General features: G+C 17.0%; 1 pseudogene; it reads left to right on the forward strand.

The window, feature by feature from the left end:
- The first annotated feature begins 515 nt into the window (after positions 1 to 515).
- On the forward strand, positions 516 to 21704 carry LOC125290454 (annotated as a pseudogene).
- The last annotated feature ends 1577 nt before the right edge of the window (positions 21705 to 23281 follow it).

Below are 23281 nucleotides of genomic sequence, written 5' to 3' on the forward strand. Positions count from 1 at the left end.
TTCACCCATTATTTTTCTTTATTTATTTTTGTGGATTAGATTTAATATTGTTTTTTATACTAAAAATATCAATTTTATCATATTTAATGTTTAGTAAATTAATAATAAAAAATTTTAATGAAGATATGATAGAAAATGAAGAATATATTGATATATGTTTAAAATAGAAAAAGGAAAAGGTTAATTTTAAAGGTATTTTATTAACTTAGTTAAATATATCTAATACGAATGATGATATATATAAAATTATAGAATAGTTGACGAAAATAATAAAAGATAATTCTAAATGTAAATGGGGAATTAAGTTACTTGTTCAATCATATATTTTATTAAGTTTTAGAAAAAATAATGTTTAGTTTTTTTATGAAGGTATAAGAATTTTAAATTATTATATTAAAAAGAATATTAAATTAAGAAAAGTATTAAAAGAGGGAATTATAAGAAATTTTATAGATAAAGGATTAAATTTATTTAAATTAAAAGATATTAAATTTAATCAAAATATAATACCTATAATGGGTAAATTAAAAATAATAAATTTTCAATTTTAGTATAATATGTATAAATTTTTAAAATAGATAGAATTTATTATTTTTAATAATAGATGAATTGATATTATAAATTTTTTAAATAAAAATAATGATATGTAGAATTAGAAATTTACGACTTATAAGAATGTTAAATGATTAGAGAAATTTTATATGAAAATAAATTAGTAGTAGTATACTGTTAGAGATTTTGTTCATATGTTTATATATAATATTTTAACATTTAATAATATTTTAGTATATAGATATAAGAAAATAATAAAAAAAATATTATTATTATGATTAAATGATTGTATAGAAGAAAATAGTACTTCTATTAAGGTATATATTATAGATATTTTAATAAAAATAAAATTATAGAAAATATTTTATAAAGATTTTAATTATATAGAAGATAAAATAAATTATATATTATATAAATATTAGATAATAAAGAATGAAAAATATAGTATGGAATTATTAATAAACAGTTCAGAATTATTTTATAGTAAATTTAAGTATTTATTATGAAAATTTAAAATATTAATAAAGGAATATAATAAATTAGATAGTTTAGATATAGAATATGAAAAATTAATTCTTTTAAATTATTATGAAATAGTAAATAAATAGTTAATTTATTATGAGGAATATGTAATAAGTATATTATTTAATGAAATAAATAATGAAAAATATATTATCAGTTCATTTTTTTGTTTATTATCTAAGATAAGATATTAGAAATTAATATTAGATGATTAGCGAACTAAGGAAGTAGTTTATATAATACATACTTTTATAAAAAATAGATATAATTTTAGTTAGAATAATTTATATAAATAGATTGATATATCATTATAGATGTTAGATAATATATGATGATATATTAATAATATTTAGAATGATTTATTATATGTCTTTTTAGAATTATTTTTTTATATAGTTAGATTTGAATTTAAAGAATTTTGAAATAATAATATAAAAAATATATTAATAGATATATATAGTAGTGATATAGAAATTATGTAGTTAATAAATAAATTTATATAAAAATCATTCGGGTATAATAAATATAAAGAATCGGAACATATATAAAAATATTTTTATTCCATATATATTTATTATAATATTAAGATGTCAAAGTATGATTTAGAGGAAAATAAAGAATGAGAAATTGTAGAAAAAAATGGTAATATATACTACAATTATATTAATAGTATTTTTTATAGTATATTTATTTTTAGTAGAAAAGAATTATGAAAAAACTACTTATTATGAATTTGAATTTGATGATATTAATACAGAAAGAAATTTTTCAACACCTAATTCAATGTTTTTTAAATCACCAACTTCTACATTATAAAATAATTAATTAATTTAAAAAAAAATTTATTTAGATTTCTTTTTGTTTTGTTGTTTTATAATTAATTTCTATAAAATTTTTTAACAAATCTTTATTTCTTTCTTGAACAGGAACTGGATTTAGATTATTTATTTTTAATTTTCTTATTGTATAATTTTTTATATAATTTATTATTAATCAGGAACATGCTAATATAAATCAAATTATAATAATACCAAAAAATGTTTTAAATTTAATTCTTACATTTTTATAATCATCATACTATTCTGACCAATAAGATGGTCATGGTGGATTATTATTTACTAAATATATAATGTTTATTAAAAAAATGATACTTGACATAAAATTCTATTGATTTATGTATAATTAATTCTTATATTTATATTAAATATTAAATTATCCGATAAAATTAAAAAAATAAAATCTTAATAAATTAAATAACTATATATTTCTAGCATTTCTAATAAAGAAATATAATTTATTAGATACATAAATCCAATTGTACCAAATAAAACCAATCTATTATCAAGTATTTTTACTATTTCTGTATAGCAACTACCTTCTATATCTAAACCATTTCAATTTGAGCAATTTAAAATTTTATAAAAAAAATTATCTAAAAAATTTATCTATTGTTCTGTTTCTCCAGTTATTCAAAGAATATTTAAAATAATATATTCATATACAGAATATCCTATCATTACATGTAATAAAAATGTCTCTTCCATTATGAACAAAATAATATTTACAGGTATTAATCATACTTTTAAATAATCAGAATTTATTATAAATCCATATATAGAAATAGATAATAAAATAATAGAAACAAATGAACAACTTATAAGTATTCTTAAAAATCCAAAATCATAAAAAATATCTGGTTTATTTTTATTAATTATATATTTTCCGATTAAAAATATAAATATAAATATAATTAAATGTAGAAATATCGACATATAATTTATTATTTTTTTATACATTATTATTGCACTAATTTAGTGTTTTGTAATGAAGAAAAATGATGAAAAGTACCAATATGCGTATGATTTAGAAGAGGAATTAAATAAATATTTATCAGAAATAGAGAATGATATTAAATCTAATTATGATTTTTTAAATAATGAATTTGAATATTAGAAAAAAATAAATAATGCAATAACAACATTTAAATTATTAAAAAGAGAAGTTATTTCATTAAAGTCTGATAAAATAGATATTAATTATTATAAAAAAAGATTAAATTAGTTATAGGAAACTATTGATGAAAAAATAAATAATTAGAAAAAGAATTCTTTATTTAATAATAGTAATTATAAGAAAGATGAAGATATTAGAGGATTAATAGGAGCTAATAAATCTTTATTAGATTCTGAAGAGAAAGCTTTAAATACATTAAGAAATTTAAATATATAGAATGAAACTATGGCTCATTCAAGATCTAATTTAAATACATTGGAATATTTAATAAGATAGGCAGATGAAGTATTATATAGTATATGAAGAGAAATAATGTCTAATAGAGTTTGAAGAATAATAGCATCTATATTTTTTATTATAGCTCTATTTATTATAGTTTATTATATGTGTTTTAAATAAAATTATTTTTATCATAAACTTTATATAAAATTAATGTTATCTGATTATATAAAGTCTGGATAGAAATTAGATTATATTTTAGATTGTTCTGTATGTGGATCATCTATAGATTTTTCAAATGATAAATATAGATGCAATAATTGTTTATTACAATGTGATTAGTATAAATGAGAAAATCTTGTTGATAATATTTTTATAGAAAGATGTACAAAAGGATGTAGAAGATTTTATGAAGGTATAGGAAATAAATGAACAAGACATGTTAATGAAAATATCGATAATAGAAAAGATGGTCAAGTATTAGCTATATGTTTAAAAAAATTAAAGTTAAAAAAAGATATAAAAATTACAGATTTAAATATTATATTAAGAGATTTATATGAAAGAAAATTTGAAATTAAATTATTATTAGAGAGAAATATTGATAATTTAATAATTTGTAAAGAATTATTAGTATATATAGATATAGTTAATAAACAATGTATTGATTGTTAGAGATCTTATACTCCACATACATGAACTACATTAATATAGATAAGATAGAAATCTATATATAGAAGAACATTATTATATTTAGAATAGAAATTGATAAATAGTAAAGAATTTTTTAATACAGAATTAAATAAATTAGAATCAGTATCAAATGGAATAGATTTATTTTTTGGAGATAGAAAAACTGCAAATTTATTAGTTAATAGAATAAAACAAATTATTCCTGTATTAAAAGAAACTAAAAGTAGAAAATTAGTAACAGCTGATGTTAAGTCTAATATAGAATATTATAGTTTTACATATAAGATAGATATATTACCAATATGTAAATAGGATTTAATATTTATTAACAATAATAATATGAAACATAAATTAAATTGTAATGATAATATTTTATTTTGTATTAAAGTTACAAAATCATTAATTTTATTAAATCCTATTACGGGTTAGACTATTTATTTGAAATAGAAATTATATCAAGAAATAGAAAATAATATAGATATATTATTTAATAAAGATGAATCAAGTGAAGAGTATATCATTATATAGTTAGATATATTAAATAGATGTCAAAATAGTAATTATATTGTTTATAATACTATATGTATGGATAAAAGTGGAAAAAATCAATATAATTCATTAGCTATTTTTAATTATAATATTTCAGTAGGAGATACTGTAACAGGATATAATTTAAAAACAAGAAATTTTTCAAATCAAAATTTAGAATTATATTTAGAAGAATCGATTTCATATAAAAAATATCAATTAATATTAATTAAAAAAATTATTAATTAAATCGTTTATTAAAATTAATTATTCACTTTTTATTTTTACTATAGATTTAATAAATGAATATCTTTTAAACAAATCAGTTCTTTCTGTTTTTATTTTTTCCATTATATTTTCATTATCAATTATATATTCATACTATTTTCCATGTCTATTAATAAATATAATAGCTTTTACAATTTCTTGATATCCTCTTACTATTAAAATTTCAGAACCATCTATAAAATAAGCGCATATATTTTTATTACTTAATACAAATATATCACCACTTTTATGTTTAATAACTCTATCAATATGTTCTCTTCCATTAGATGTTTTTATTTTTTTATTTTCTAATTCATTACTATTAATACTTAATAAAAATTTTTTAAAATGTTCCATTAACAATATTTTTTTTCTTAAATCGTTATTACCTTGTATAGAATATCTTGAACATTCTATTATATTAGCTTCTTCATCTATATATTTAATATTTGTAGATTTTAAACATACCATTTTAGTAACATCATTAAAATATGCTCCAAATGTTCCATCAGATAGTATATATGAGAAACCATATTTCTATGAATAATCTAAATATTTTTTAATATGTAAATATATTAATTTTTCATTATTATTCTATAAATTATTTTCTTTTAAATTATTATTTATTCAATCTTCTGGTATTTTAACGCAAGTTTCTATAATTTTTTTCTAATCATTATTTTGTTCTTGATCATCTTGTTCATGTTTATATTTTTTATCTCTAACTCTTCTTTTATAAAATTTTAAATCTTTATCATGTATAATAATATTTAGATCTTCTTTTATAGGTATTCTATATAAACTATGATCAGGTAATACTATAATATCAATATTTTTTAATACTTCTTTAAAATAATCTTCTTTTTTTAATTCTTCTATTTTAGGTCTCAAAACAGGATTAGGATTTAACATTTTAGTTATTATTTTCTTTGCTTCTATATCATCAAAATTATCTGGGAAACTATAGTCATTATATTTAATTCTTTTATAAGTTACTTTTATTTGAGAAGTTTCAAAAGGAGGTAATCCTAATAATAAAGTATAAAAAATAACACCTAAGGATCAAATATCTACTTCAAAAGAATGACCTTCTTTATTATTTATAGAAATTATTTCAGGAGCTATATAATTAGGAGTACCGCAAGTTGTAGTTTTCTTTTCATTTTCTGATTTTAATTTTGCAGCTAAACCAAAATCACCTATTTTCAATTTGAAATTATCATGTATAAAGATATTTCCTAATTTAAGATCTCTATGAATTATTTTATTATTATGTAAATAAATAATAGCTTCTATTAACTATAACATGTAATATTTTACTTCAAATATTGTTAAAGTTTTTCTTCTATTTAATAAATCCTTTAATGTTTCATTCTAGCATAATTCTAGTAAAATATATACAAAATCTTTATCTTCAAAACATTTTATATACTAAACAATATTATTATGCTATATAGATTTATGAATTTTTATTTCTGATAATAATTTCTATTTATTCCTTTCTTTTGATAATATTTTATCTTTATCTATTATTTTACATGCATATACATTTTTTGACTCTTCTTCTACGACTTCATAACATCTTGCATAACCACCTTTACCCAATAATTTATGAACTTGATAATATATCAATTTATCTTGTTTTCTACTATCACAGATTCTTGGGGGTATACCTTTCTCAGTTCTTTCTTCGTTTCCCATAATTTTGTGTATTTAAATTTTAAGGTTAATATAACCTAAGAAAATAAAATAAACTTAAAATAATTATTAGGGGTTTTAAAAAAAATTAGTAATTATTTTATTTTATTTATTAAATTAATTTTTAAAAAAAATATAAAGTTTATATATTTTTATCAGAATATATATGTCAATTATTGGAATTGATTTTGGAACATCTAAGACAGTAATAAGTTTTGTTAATACAAAAACATTTGATATTTTATTAAATGAAACAGGTGGTAGAAATATTATATCAGCAATTTCATTTACTGAGAATGAAAGATTATTTGGTGAATTATCTAAGTCAAAATTAATATCTAATATTAATAATTCATATACATCAATACCATTATTATTAGATTATGAAAATTTAGAAGAAAAAGATATAGATATATTAATCAATCCTATAATAAAAAAGACAATGGATGAAAAAGCTATAAGAAATAATATATTAATGTTTTTTAATTTTATTAAGAATAGGATAGAAAAAGGATTAGAAACTAAAATACATACTATAACAATAAATTATCCAGATATTTATAATTATAAATAGAAGTAGAGTTTAAAATTATTATTAAAACAAATAACATATAATTCAAATGTTTGTATAAAAAGCAATATGAATTCATTATCATTAACGCATATAATATTAAATCAACATTAGATAGATAAATATAATAAAATTTTAATATTAGATTGTGGAAAATATTATTTATCTTATTGTATATTAATTAAAAAAGGAAATAAAATTTTATAGGTTGATAAAAAATGTTTTAGAGCAATAGGTAGTCATATGGTAGATGTTAGTATATTTGAAAAAATAAAAAATGATAATAATTTAGAGTTTAGTAATAAAGAAATTAAAAAAATATTTAATGCTATTGATAAATCTAAAAAAATATTATCAACTATTGATCACACGTCATTAAATATAGAATTATTAGAGGATGATCTTAATTATAATTTAACAAGAGATTGAATTTAGTTTGATTTAGAAAAATATATAGAGAATATTTATGATATTGATTGTATAGAAATAGTAGGAGGAGGAAGTAGATTATATGGTATTAAAGAAACATTATATAAGAAATTTCCAAAAGTAGAAATATTTACAACACTTAATGTGGATGAAGCATTAGCTATTGGATGTGTATTAAATTCTGCATTAATGTTAGGTAAGAAATTATTATAGAAATATGTATTTAAAATAGAGACAAATAGTTTATTTACTATTAGATATGATTAGAAAGAAATATAGGTTGTTAAAAAAGGGAATGAATTACCTATGGAAATTAATGTAAAAGTTCCTAAATCAAAAAACACATATATTTGTTATAATAATGAAATAATATATACATTATATTTTAATAGTTAGATTAGTATTTTATTAAGTATTAATATGGAGGAAGAAATTAATATTAAAAATATTTAGATAAATAAAATAAGTGAAATAGATTTAATGAGATTAACTGATAAATTATTAGGAAAATATAATAATTTTGTCAAAAAAATAGAAATTGATATTTCAAATGATTATTATTAGATAGAATAGTCTTATAAAGATAAAGAAATTAAAATAAATTAGATGAAAAGTTGAAAAAATATTATGGAAGAAATTATATATAATAATAAGAATTTATTAGATAATAATTTTAAGGAAGAACTTTTAACATTTTTATAGGAAAATATTAATATAGATTTTTATATATAGTATGAAGGTTATTATAATAAGTTACAAAATATTATTAATAAAAATAATAATAAAGAAGAAGAAAGTCTATAGTAGAATGACAATGAGGAGACAAAAACAAAAAATTAAAAAGATAAATATAATATAATTAAATAACAACATATTTTATATTTAATTAAATTTAGATATTCAGATTTCTATTTATTTATAATTTTTTTAAAAGAAATAAGTATCACTTTTATTTCTATTATGTTCATTATTTTCTTCCATGAAATATTCTATTTTTGCTAATAGTTCTAAATCATTATTAGATTCAGAATAATAATGTAGAATATGATATAAACAAGAATAGCTTATATAAGGATAGTATTTTTTTCTATTTTCTTCATTATCTTTTAAATTCAATTCATTATAATGTCAATAGATACTTTTAAATATAAAGAAAATATATTCAGGTGGATTTATCTATATTTCTATTATACTATCTAATCTTTTTTTAATATCTAAATTATTTAATATTTTTTCATCTACATCATGTATATTAATAAAATATTTTATTAATATATTAATTAATTCTTTTATTTGTAAAATAATAACAATATTTTTTATAACATTATCTTTAGATTTTGGTATTAAAAAATTTTCTATTTTTTCTAAAAAATGTTTATAAACTTTTATAGTAAAATCATTTCTATCTTCATCTATTACAAATAATTCAGATATTTTATCTAATGTTATTGTTAATCCTTCTCAGAATAATTTTAAATATTCGTCTATTTCTTCCTAATCTAATAATCTATCTCGAACCTAATTTTCTATAAATTCTAAAAAACTTTCAAATAAATTATCTTTAATAAAATGATTAATAATAAAATCTAAAAGATTTTTTCTATGCATTTTATAATTTTTATAAGTTTTAGATATTTTATTTCTAATTATTTTAAGATCTGAAATTATTTTTTCATCTTTTATTATTAGTATATCTTCATATTTTATATAGTCTAAATATTTTTGTTCAAGATTTAAATATTTATAAAATTCATTCATTTTTTTAATAAACTATAAGAATCCATTTAATTCATTAAATATAGTATATTTTATTTCTGGATTTTTCTAGTATGTATTAATTATTATATTATAATATTGTATTAATGCTTCTATTAAGAATTTTTTAATATATTTTACTAATAGTATTATCTAATTCTAGCCTAATCCTAATTTTAAAAATGAATCAACTCTATTTAATAAGTATCTAAATATATTTATAGTAATAACAAAGTATTTTTCTTTTTCTTCTGTTTTCTATTCTGAATAATTATTTATTATAATTACTATTTTTTCATGAATTTTTTCTTCAGCAATATTTAAATGATCATCTATTATAGTATAAAATCATTTTTTTATATCTAAAATTTTAATAGAATGATGAAAGCAATAAGAGAGTTTAAACAAGGTCATTAATTCTGTATTAAATAAGACAAAAACTTTAAAATCATCTAATTTTTCTTTTATTAAACCTATATCTTCTTTCATACTTTTTTTTAATTTATTTCATATAATTTCTACTAGAATTTTAGTACTATCTATATCGGGAACTATTTTAAGTATAGATTTTCTATAATATTTTTGATCTATAATTATTAATGATTTCATTTCTCTGAATGTTTTAATATATGTTAATATAATATTATCTTCAATTTTTTCTTTTATTTTTATTGTTTCATTAAGATTTTTTATTATTTTTTCTTTTATTATATCTTGAAATTCATTTAAATTTTTTAAGAAAAATTCTGTATTTTCATTATTATTTATTTCTATTTCTTTATTATTTACTTTATATTTTTTTAATATAGTAAATATATGCAAGGCTAATAAAAACATATTTTCAGCAACTAATGATGCTTCATCAATAGGTTTTAAAAATTCTTGAAAATAATTTTCTATTTGTCTTAAAATTAATTCAAAAAAATCATTCATAGTATCTAATATTTGTAGCATAAATTTTTTATTTTTATTATTTTCTTGTATAAATATTTTTTCTATTTTTTCTAAACAAATTGTTGTTGTTTTAATTTGTTCTATTTTTGTTGAATAAAATTGTTTATAATTATTTTTTTCATACGTGAGTAAAAGATTTCTAAATTCATCAACTAAATTTATATAAGTATCTATCATTTTTTTATTTATGTTTTGTGTTATTGAATTAAATTAGTTATGAAAAATAATAAGAATATATTTTATTAGAAAATTAAAAATATAAATACGAAGATGAATGTTAATTCTATAACAGATGATATTAAATTTTTACTTAATGATATGATTCCAGAAATTAATAAGGAAGATATATAGAAGGTTAAAAATTATCATTTGACATTAAAGAGCAATAAAAGAATATGTAATTAGAATTTAAACAAAGATAAAATATAGAAAAAATCATATTTAGGTAATGAAAAAATAAAAGATATTAAATTTAATGTAAAAATTACATATGATTAGGCAATAGAGCTTAATAAGATATGAATATAGTATTGAAAAACAAATCTTAAATCAAATTTTAAAAATTATTCAATATGAGATTTACATGGAGCTATTATTAGAGTTATAAAAAGTAATAATAAAATGTTAATAAATAAAGAAGGTATAATAATTTTAGAAAAAAGAAATATATTTTATTTATTTATAAGAGAAAAAAATAAAACAATATTAATACCTAAAAAATACAATATTTTTTTATTAAATTTTGATGAAAATACAAATTATATTTTAATAGGAAATAATATGACATAGAAAAATAGAATAGAAGGAGTTGATAAATCACAAAAAAAGTTATCAATATTTTAATATATAATAAATGCAATCAACAATACCAATTGAAGAATATTTAAAAGAAAACGAATTATTGATATAGTCAATAGATAAACAAATAAAAAATAAAAATATTCATTCTTTAACTATAAAATTAAAATTATTATGTAAAAAATTAATAGTATCATGTAATTATTTAGATATAAAAAAATCGAATAATTAATTAATTTTAAATTTGAATTCTAAAAATTTAAAAAGATGAAAAGAGATCAAAAAATATTTAATAGATTCAAGATATATACGAATATAATTAAAAACGATGAAGAAAATCTATTAACAAATAAAATATATTCTATTAAAGAAATAGATATAAAGGATTTTAATATATTTAATCAAGATATTATAAATATAAAAGAAACAATATTTTATGGAAACAATATATTATTAATTTTATTAAATACATCGAGATGTTTAATTTTTTCGATAGATATAGAATCGATGAATAGAATATTTCTATATAGATAGGATTTAATTCTTCCGATTAAAGGAAATATAAAATCATTATTTTATAATAGATTAAATAATAGTTTAGTAGTAGCATATCTATATCAAAATAATAAAAATGATAAAATAAAATTATTTTATTATAATGTATTTTTAAAATCAGTATTAAAAAATGGAAAAGAATCAATAGAATTTATTTAGGTACCTATATTAAATACAGGTGGATATTTATGACCATGTTCTGTTGAATATAATATAAAATCAGAATATATTATTTTATTTGAATAGACAAAATATAAATATTCTATATTTAATTTAAAGTCATATGAGAAATTATTTACATTTACTAATAGAAAATTTAATATTTAGCAAAAAAATATTATAGATTTAAAAGTAGGATATAATAGAGTTGTAATTTTATATTATGAAAATGATACAAATGGAGTATTATAGGAAATTAAAAATTATAAAATAAGACTTAATATATATAATTTATATACAAAAGAACTTATTTATACATTTTCATTAAATTTATTATCTCATATTAATTTAGATTTTATAGAATTATTTCATGATAGATTATTAGTTAAAATATTTGATAATCCTTTAAAAATTTATCATTTAAATAAAAAATATTCATATACTTATAGAAATTTAGCTACATCTTTTGATACTTTAATTTTAATAGATAAAGTTAAATGTATTTGTATATGAGATAAACCATGACTTTTTATAGAGAATATAGAATCATCGTTAAAATATAAATTATCTTTATTATTTGATCCGATATCTTTAAATTTATATAATTATTCTAAAAGTTTTTATATAATTAATAATAAAACATTTAGTTAGATTATACCTATTTCAGTTTTTAATTTATCAAGAGAAGATAAAGAATATTATATAGAATCAATAATTATAAAGAAAAATAGAATATATAAAAAAATTATAAAAATTATAAAAAATAATAAATTTATTGATGAAAATAATAAAAGAATAATAACAAATATTTTACCTAATTATAATTTTTCTAAAATACCATATTATATTACTATTTTTAATAATAGATATGTTGAGATATGAACTCTATCTAAATAAATAAAATTTTAAATTTTTTTTTAAAAATTTTATATATCATATCTACTAATCTTATGAATTTCATCATTATTTTTTTATTCATTTTTTTTAATTTCTTAAAAAATATTTATATTATTAAATAAATTTTTATAGTTAAGATATCAAACACATGTAACAATGCTTGTTTATATTAATTAGTAAATTTTATAATATTAAAATATCTTAAATATATCTTTATAATTAGAAATGTAAATATTATTATTAAATAATAGAAATAATAAAATAGATATAAATTAATTATTAATATAAAGCTATAATTTTAATAAAATAGATTTATATATATTATTTTCTATAATCAAAAAATATTTAAAAAGTAGAAAATTAGTTTTTAGAAAAATTTATATTAGTGTTAATAAATATTGAAAAATAATGAAAAAGATAATGATTGAAGCAGATAAAATAATAGAAAAGAATAAAGAAAGAAATGAAATAAATTTTAATAAAAAATTAAAAATAATAAATAAAAATTTTAATAAAAATTCTCATTTACCTATACAAGATGATTATTCTATTCAAACATATAATCTTTTTAAAAATATTCGATATAAAAGAAATATTAAAAACAGTTAAGTAAAAAATAGAATAATAAAATTAAAAGAAAAAAATAGAAATATAATAATTATAAAGATAAAAAAGAAAATAAAAAATTTATTTAATTTATATTTTTGTTTTATTATTGTAATTATTCAGTTAAAATTATTTTTTTCTTTTTTTAGTAATTTTATTTTTAAAAATATTAAATTATTTTTTATTATAATAAAATTATCATGAAAGTAAGAAAGAGAAATTTTGTAGTTATAGTAGATAATTCTCTAATATCTCACCAATATATTTCTAAGATTTATAATGAAAACAATGTTAAATATATATTATATTAGATTAGAAAAGATCAAATATCAAATTTTAAACGTTTAATATTATTTATAACATTTTCTTATTCACAGTATATAACAAAATTACAAAAATTATTTCCATCTGCATTTATAAAAATTATTTTATAGCCAATTAATTTAATAAAATGAATAAAATAGAAAAATGATTTTACAGAAGGACCATTTGAAATAGGAATTGGACCAAAATTTTTGAAAAATTCTATTTCAGATAATGTAGAATCAATAGCTTTTGAATTATAGAATGAAAGAAATCAAATTTTAAGTTGAAATGATAATAATTTTACAAATATTGATAATGAGATTAAATTAGATTCAATTATTCAATGATCTAATAATAATTTGAAAAATAATAATGACAATAATGATAAAAAAGAAATGAAAATTGAAAATGAAAATGAAGATAAAATTATAAAATTATATAGTAAAAATAATTTAAAATTAATGATTCAGAATCAATAGAAATTTATAATATAGAACAATTTAAAAATTGAATAGATAAATTAGATGACATAGAAAAATTTATATGAAAAAAATTAAAAAAATTATGAAAAGAAAATGGAAAATTATTTGTTATACAAAAGTATGCTTTCTATTATATAAAATATAAATATTATTTAACAAAATATTTTGAAATAAAAAATAAAATGAAATCAATTACTAATAAAGAACAATAGAATAATGAATTACCTATTTTATTTTTATATAATATAAATAATTCTAATGATGAATATTCAAATTATATAAAAGAAATGTTTAAAAATGTTATTAATTTACAAATATTTTCATATCCATCATAGTAGGATTATTATATATTATTTCCTCAAAAAAATTATAATATTTTTATAATAAATGATATTGCATTAATTAATAAATTAAGTGTATAGAAAAACAATATAGATAAAAAAGATACTATTAAATGTGGTATTATAATTATACCTAAAAAATCATTTAATAATAATGAAAAAATAGATAATTATTTTATAGAAAATGAATTAGATATTTTATATTCTTCAGAAAAAATTTCAATATATTTGGAATTTGGTTATAGTAAAAAAAATTCAATGCAAGTATATTTAGAAAGATATTGTAGAAAATCATGAAATTTAAAATATAAAAATAAAATGAATATTTATATAAATAATTGATATGATTCATGTAATTGTTTTTCAAATAATTTCATTTCATAGTTAAAACTAGCAATTAATAACAATGATGATTAAAAGAAAAATAACTAAGTATATTTAGTTAAAACGAGTAAATTTAATAAAAAATATTCTTACTTTTTTCTATTATATCTATTCTAAGCATAATAACCTGTTGTAGGTTTTGTTCCAGATATTTTCTTTTTCCAATCTTTTTCTTCATTTTTTTCTTTATTCTAATTATTATCTCCATTATTATTAATTTTATTTTTATAAATTTCATTTATATTATTACTACTCATTTTCTTTTCAATTGTTGATATTTTAGAACTTTCTTTTCTTTTATTTTTCTAGTAATTTATATTATTATCCTAAGCAGTAACATCATCTGTAAAGAATGTATCTAATAAAGAATCTAACTATTTTATACTACCAGATTTAGGTGAATTTATTGATTTAATATTACTATTAATAATAGGAGATTTTGGACTATCTCTATATACTTTATCTAAATCTATTTCACTATCTAATTTCTAATTTGCATCTAATAACATTTTTCCTAAATTATAACCTCCTTGTTCTTCTTCTTCAGATGATTTATTATTATTAAAATTATTATTTTTACTATTTAAAAATTTTCCTAATCTTTCATCTGATACTACATGTGGTTCTGTAACAATAGGATGTGGTGTATTATCATTAAATCTACTTTGTATTCCAGTTGAATTACTGAAATTACTTATAGTTTGTTTAATATCATCTATATTATCTGGAGGTATATACTAAATAGTATTAGGAACATCATATTTTTTTATTTCAAAATATTCATTATTATAATAAGCAATTTTTTCTTTGAAATACATTATGATTTCACTTAATTCTTTTCATAACTATTTTTTAATTTGTAAATAATCTTTTATTATAAGTTTTAATTTCATATTATATTTTGTCACATCAGATATAGCTTTTACCTATTTTTTTGTTGTTTTCCATTTATCTTCTCTCTTTTTTTCATTATTTAATAATTTCTATTTTACTAATAAAAAAGAATAAACTAAATCATCAACTTTTTTAATATTTTTAATATCTAAATTATAATCAAATCCTATACTGCAATTATTTTTTTCCTCTATAAAAGTATTAAATCTATTTTCATTCTAAGATAAAACTCCACTATCAAATTCAAATACTTGACCAATTTCTCTTAATTTATTTTTTATTAATATTGTTTTCTTTTTTAATAACTCAAATTCACTAATTAAGTCTTTATCTGATAAAATTAATTTTTTTAATAATGGAGATATTTTTTTATACAAGGTTAACATTTCAATAAACTCTGGATCTTCCCTAATTTGTCATTTTAATTTCTTTAATCCACCTGTTAATCACTATAAAAAACCTTCAGAGTAACTTAATGACATTTTACACTATTTTATGTAAAAATAACATACATTAATTTAGAAATAAAATTTTATAATATTATGGCTATTTTTTATATTTTATCAAATATTTTATATTTTTATTATATTTTTTTATTTTTTTATATGATTTTTTTTATTTTATAAATTTATCAATGTTAAAAAATAATATTTTTAATAAAAAAATATTAATAACAGCAGCATTACCATATGTTAATAATATACCACATTTAGGTAATATAACTGGTTCTTTATTATCAGCTGATGTTTTTGCTAGATTTTGTAGATTAATGAATAAAGATGTTTTGTTTATATCTGGTGCAGATTCTTTTGGTTCTGCAGTAGAAATAGAAGCAAAGAAAAAAAATATTACTCCTGAAGAATTATCTAAAATAAATTATAATAAACATAAAGAATTTTATAATAAATTTAATATATCTCTTGATTATTTTGGTAATACTAATAATGATTTACATATAAGTATATGTCAAGAAATTTATTTTAAATTAAAAAAAAATAATTATATAGATAAAAAAAATTTAGAACAATTATATTGTAATAAATGTATTATGCCATTATCTGATAGATATGTTATCGGTATCTGTCCTAATTGTAAAAATAGTAGTAAAGGAGATCAATGTGATTATTGTTCTAAAATATTAGATGCTATAGAATTATTAGAACCTAAATGTATTTTATGTAATACAATACCAATAAAATATTCTTCTATGCATTATTTTTTTAATTTAATCAAATTTCAAGATTATTTATTAAATTATTATAATAATTCGGATAATTTAAAAACATGAAATAAAGTAGCAATAGATATAACAAAAGAATTTTTAAATAATAAATTATAGTCTAGATGTATTAGTAGAGATATTAAATGAGGTGTTAAAATACCCGAATTTGATAAAGTATTTCATGTATGATTTGATGCTCCTATAGGTTATTTTTCTATTATTTCTAATTATTATAAAGATAAAAATATTAAAGATAAAGATTATAATAATTGATGATATTAGAATGATGTATCAATTGTTTAGTTTATGGGTAAAGATAATGTAATATTTCATTCTATTAATTTTCCAACTTGTTTTTTAAATATAGATAAAGGTATTAGTAAGATAACAATAAATGCGGTATAGTATTTAATGTATGAAAATTAGAAATTTAGTAAATCTAAAAATATAGGAATATTCTGTGATTCTATACCTAATAATATAGATATAGATTTTTTTAGATTTTATTTAATGTATATTAGACCAGAAAATCATGATACTAATTTTTCTTGAAAAGATTTTTAGTCAAAAATAAATAATGAATTGTTGAATAATATAGGTAATTTAATTAGTAGAGTATTAGGATTTATTAATAAATTTAAAAATTGTGAATTATAGGAATATAATAATTTTAATGAATTATAGGAATATAAATCATAGTTATAGATTAAATATAATGAATATATAAATTCAATGAATAATATATAGATTGTTAAAAGTATAAAATATATATTAGAATTTTCAGCTATAATGAATTAGTTAATAGATATAGAAAAACCATGAAGTCTTAATAAAAATGAAGATAAAAAGAGTTATTGCAATTTAATATTATATTTTCTAGTATCTAATATTAGATATTTAGGATTAATGTTACATCCTTTTATACCTAATAAAATTTTATTATTATTTGATTTTTTAAATTTAGATATTAATAATATTTTATTTAATGAATATAATTTAAATATAGGAAATATAAAAATTAAAAAATTAAAATCTTATCATTTATTTAATAGAATAGAAGATGATATGATAAATTAGAATAATAATTAATTTTTTTTAAAAAATAAAATTAATATATTTTTAAATACAATAAATAGATTGTTTTAAAAACACAATAAAACTCAGAATATAATAATAAATCTAAATGTTTAATAAAAATATTTTTAAATTTTATTATATTAATAATAAACAAAAAAGAATAAAAGCAATGAAAAGAAGAATTCTAGGATTATTTAGAAAAATTTTAGAAATTAATAAATTATGCAACGTTAGTACATATATAATATTAAAAGATAGAGATAATTCTATTTATTATTAGTACTGTACTGATAATAACAATTTTAGATTTATAAAAAAATTCTTTACAAGTTAGAATAAATATAATATATATAATTTTAATAATAAATAAATTATAAAAATGGTTTTATATTTGTAAATATTTTCACATATATATAACTAAATTTTTTATCTAACTAATAGTTATTAGAAAATATTATATAGAAATTATAAAAATAATTAATGAATATTTTGAAAAAATATATTTTATTATTCAAAATATATTTATACTATTATAAAACTATAAAGTTTTTAATTTATTTTAAATATTTTTATAAATTTTGAATATTATTTTATAGTAACTATGATTAATATATCTTATTTACTATTATTTATTAAAAATAAATAATAGTAAATAAGATATATTATAATTATATTAATTATTCAAAATTTAAAAAAATAAAGTAAATTATTTTTATAATTGAATATATAGTAAAATATATGAAAAAATTATTTTACAAATTAAATTTATAATAGTTTTTAATAAAATTAAATTAAAAAAGAAAAGGAAAATAGTTAAAAAGAATTTAATAGCTATTTTATATTTAAATTCTAATTATTAAAAAAAATTTTATTTTTTTTATTTTATATATAATTTGTGATGGATAATAGAACCTGTTGAAAATATTATAAGTGTAGTAGATGTGCAAAACTTAGAAAGATACGCTGTGAAATATTATGAAACCCCCCATATGGAGGGTTTTAGTGCTATATGAATATTAATGAACCAGATTATGCAGATTGCAATAAACCACTACAAAAATTTACTAAAGATGATATGTTAAGTATAGACAGATAGATGGATGTCGGATTATTTAATAAAATAGAAGAAATAAGGAAACAAATCGACTAGATTGAATTTTTTGAAGATGAAAGATGGAATAGACAAGAAGTTACAGCTTTATTAGCATCTTTATCTAATACCAATCAAGGAACAAATAATAATACAGCTGCAATAGTAAATCCTGTTTTAACTATGAGACATACACCTAAAGAATGTTAGGACAAAATGAATAGTATTTTTTATAATTTAAAAAATAATATTTTTCATAATTGGTTATGTAGTAAAATGTAGGAAAAAGCTTCAAAATTTAATATAATTATACCAGAAAGTTATTTTTCAAATTTATTCTATAATAGTACATATTAGAATTAGATTAAAGCAGAAAGAGAAAGTAATTAGTTAAAAAGATCCTATAGTGTATCTTATAATTCTTAGTTAAGAAATAGAAAAAGAAGAGATATTATAATTTATTCAGATGATGAGAGTGAAAGTGAATCAGATTATGATGATAAGTATTATGAATATTAGGAAAGAAGAAAATCTATAAGATTAGAAAAAGTAGAATAGAAAAAAATAGAATAGTATGAATTTTCTAGTACAGAAGAAGAATAGGAAGAAGAAAATAAATCAAGACTTGAAAAGATATTTGGTTGTAGATATGAAAAAGTATTATATTCTAGAAGTTATAAAAAAGAAGATGTAGGACTATTTCATAATATAGCATCTGATAATGAATATTTAGATGATATTGTAGAAAATATTAATAATATAGATTATTTTATTAATTGTTATAAAAAAAGAAATGAATCTAATTCTTCAGATTATGTTAGAGATATAGAATATTATGTTAAAGATTCTCATTAGAGTTATATGCATTCTAAATGATTAACTTAGTATGAATTAGAACAAATTTATCCTGTAAGAGTAGTTAGAGCTAGATTGAGAGTTTTTAATGATTCTAAAGAATAGATATAGGTACTTAATGATGAATTATATGGAGGAGAATATTTTTGTCAAGAATATTTATAGGTGGATAGAATTCTTAATATAGATACTGAAAATAAAAAATGTTTAGTTAAATGAGGAGGAGGATTACCTTATTCTAGTAGTACATGAGAAGATATTAATGATATTGTTGATGAAATGAAAATAGCTGAGTATAATAGATTTAATTTAATACCTACAGATTTATCATTAAGAATAGTTAATATTCCATTAGAATGAAGAGATGAATGATATATTAAAAATCACACAGAATATTTAAGACAAGTTAAAGTTTATAAAAATAATCATGTATTAAGAGATTATCAAATAGAAGGATTAAATTGATTGATTTCTAAATGATGAAGAAGATAGAATTGTATTTTAGCAGATGAAATGGGATTAGGAAAAACTATTTAGTCCGTATTATTTTTAGAACATTTATTAAGAATACATAATATAAGAGGTCCATTTTTAATTATAGCTCCATTATCTACTATTTAGCATTGAAAAAGAGAAATAGAAGAATGAACAGATCTTAACTGTATTATATATCATGATTCATTGGGAAGAAAAGGAAGATAGATTATTATAGATAATGAATTTAAATATGATATTAACTAGATTAATAAACCAAATTTATATAAATTTAATTGTTTATTAACTACATATGAAATAGTTAAAATAGATAATGATATATTAACATAGATTAAATGAAGTGAAGTTATTATTGATGAAGGACATAGATTAAAAAATTCAAAAGCTAAAATAGTTAATGCGATAGTTAATTTAAATATAATACATAGAATTGTATTAACAGGAACACCTATATAGAATAATATTGAAGAATTATGATGTTTATTAAATTTTATAGATAATAATTATTTTAATAATAAATTCTTATTTAAACAAAAATTTGGTGAACTTAAAACATAGTCTTAGGTATAGGAATTATAGAAATTTATTTCCCCTTTTATACTTAGAAGAATGAAAGAAAATGTAGAAAATAGTATTCCTCCTAAAGAAGAAACTATTATAGATTGTGAATTAACAAGAATATAGAAATAGTATTATAGAGCAATATATGAAAAAAATAAAAATTTTTTAATTAGAATATCAAATGAAGAATCTACTAATAATAGTTTAATACCTAATTTATTAAATATTGAAATGTAGTTAAGAAAATGTTGTAATCACATTTGATTAATAGATAAAGAAGATGATTTAAATGTGGATTATTTAGTTGATTCATCTGGAAAAATGATTTTCTTAGATAAGTTATTACCTAAATTAAAAGAAGAAGGACATAAGGTTTTACTATTTAGTTAGATGAAAAGATTATTAGATATTATCGAGTATTATTTATAGCTTAATAATTATTCATATGAAAGATTAGATGGTAGTACAAAAGGAGATGATAGATAGAGAATGATAGATAGATTTAGTAATCCAGATTAGAATAAATTTATTTTCTTATTATCTACTAGAGCAGGAGGATTAGGATTAAATTTAACAGCGGCTGATACAGTTATTATTTTTGATAGTGATTGAAATCCATAGTAGGATCTTTAGGCATAGTCAAGATGTCATAGAATAGGATAGGAAAAACAAGTATCTGTTTATAGATTAGTTACTAAAAATACATATGAATCTTAGATGTTTGAAAGAGCTTCTAAAAAATTGGGTATAGATAAGGCTGTAATGTCTAGTTTAACATTAGGTGAACATGTAAATGAAAATAAAGAATAGTTTGAAAAAATGTTAAGATATGGTGCATATGCTATTATAGATGATTGTGAAAAAGATAAAAAATTAGAAGAAATTAGTATAGAAGAAATATTAAAAACTAGAAGTAGAAAAATAGAAAATAATCCAGATAAAAATAGTAATGATTTGTCTAATATATCGTTTACAAGAATGGATTTTTCAGGTAATAAAGGAGATAAAGATATTGATGTTACAGCACCTGATTTCTGAGATAAAATATTATAGACTTAGTAGAATTTAGAAAATGATCCAACAAAAAGTATTGCAAAATCTGCTAATATTTATGGAACTAGTTAGAAATTATTATCAACATTAACATCCAATATAGAAAATTTTAAAAATGAGAAAAATAGAGATTAGTTATTTGAATAGATATCTACTCATATAGAAGAGGTAATATCTTAGAAATCTAATAAAACCAAATAGAAAACAAGATTAGAATCTATAGAAACAGATATTAAAATATTAATTTAGATATAGAGTCTTAAGAAAATATTTAATGAAGAATAGAGAAAGAAAGCTGTAAATTGGTTATTTTATTTAGAAAATAGAGGTAAAAGAAAAAATAAACAAATACCGATTATGGAAATTTATAGAACAGATGATAAAACAAATAAATCAGATAAAATATTAGAATTGAAAGATTGAAATTAGAAATAGAAAGAATAGAAAAAATTATAGGTAATAACTTATTTAAAACCTATATGGGAAAATATTAAAAATTTATGTAATATTTGTTTTACACCTGATAATTTATATTTTTGTAGTGAATGTTTTAATTGTTATCATTTAAATTGTTAGGAAAATGAACTTTAGAATGAATTTATATGTTCATTTTGTAAAAATAATATAAAGACATGTTTTAGTTGTAAGGAAAAAATAGAGAATGAAGAATAGGGTAAATGTACTAAACATATATGTAATAAATTATATCATAATAAATGTTTAAAATCATGTTATTTATATAAATGTTATAAATGTAACAATGAAGATACTTCTTTATTACAATGTTTTAATTGTCCTATTGCGTATGATATAAATTGTTTTAATTTACAATAGAATATTATAAGACTAACAAGAGTTTATTTTTTATGCAGTGGTTGTATTCCTTAGATTAAATTAGATAAAATAAAAAGAAATTGTTTACAAGGTTATATATATCTTAATAGTGAAAAATACAGAAATAAAGATTATTTTGAAGAAAAAAGTGAGTATGGTATTTTTAAAGGAAGAATAATTAAAACAGAATATGATATTAAATTTTCATTAAAAAATAAAATTATAAAAGAATACAACGAGTTACAATTTAATAATTAAATTTTTTATATTTCTATTTTTATAATTATATCAAGATTATTGTTTAAGAATAAAATAATGAAAGAAGAATTAGATAATTTTATGAATAAAAAAGTAGAAGTTGTTTTTTCAGATACAACTAAAATAAATGGAATTTTTAAAAATTATGATAATCTAAATAATTATTTAATAGAAGATAAAGAAAATCATCTTATAATTATTAAAGGTTATTAT

Source organism: Alosa alosa, unplaced genomic scaffold, assembly GCF_017589495.1.
Source record: "Alosa alosa isolate M-15738 ecotype Scorff River unplaced genomic scaffold, AALO_Geno_1.1 AALO_1.0_unplaced_5, whole genome shotgun sequence".
NCBI lineage: Eukaryota > Metazoa > Chordata > Actinopteri > Clupeiformes > Clupeidae > Alosa > Alosa alosa.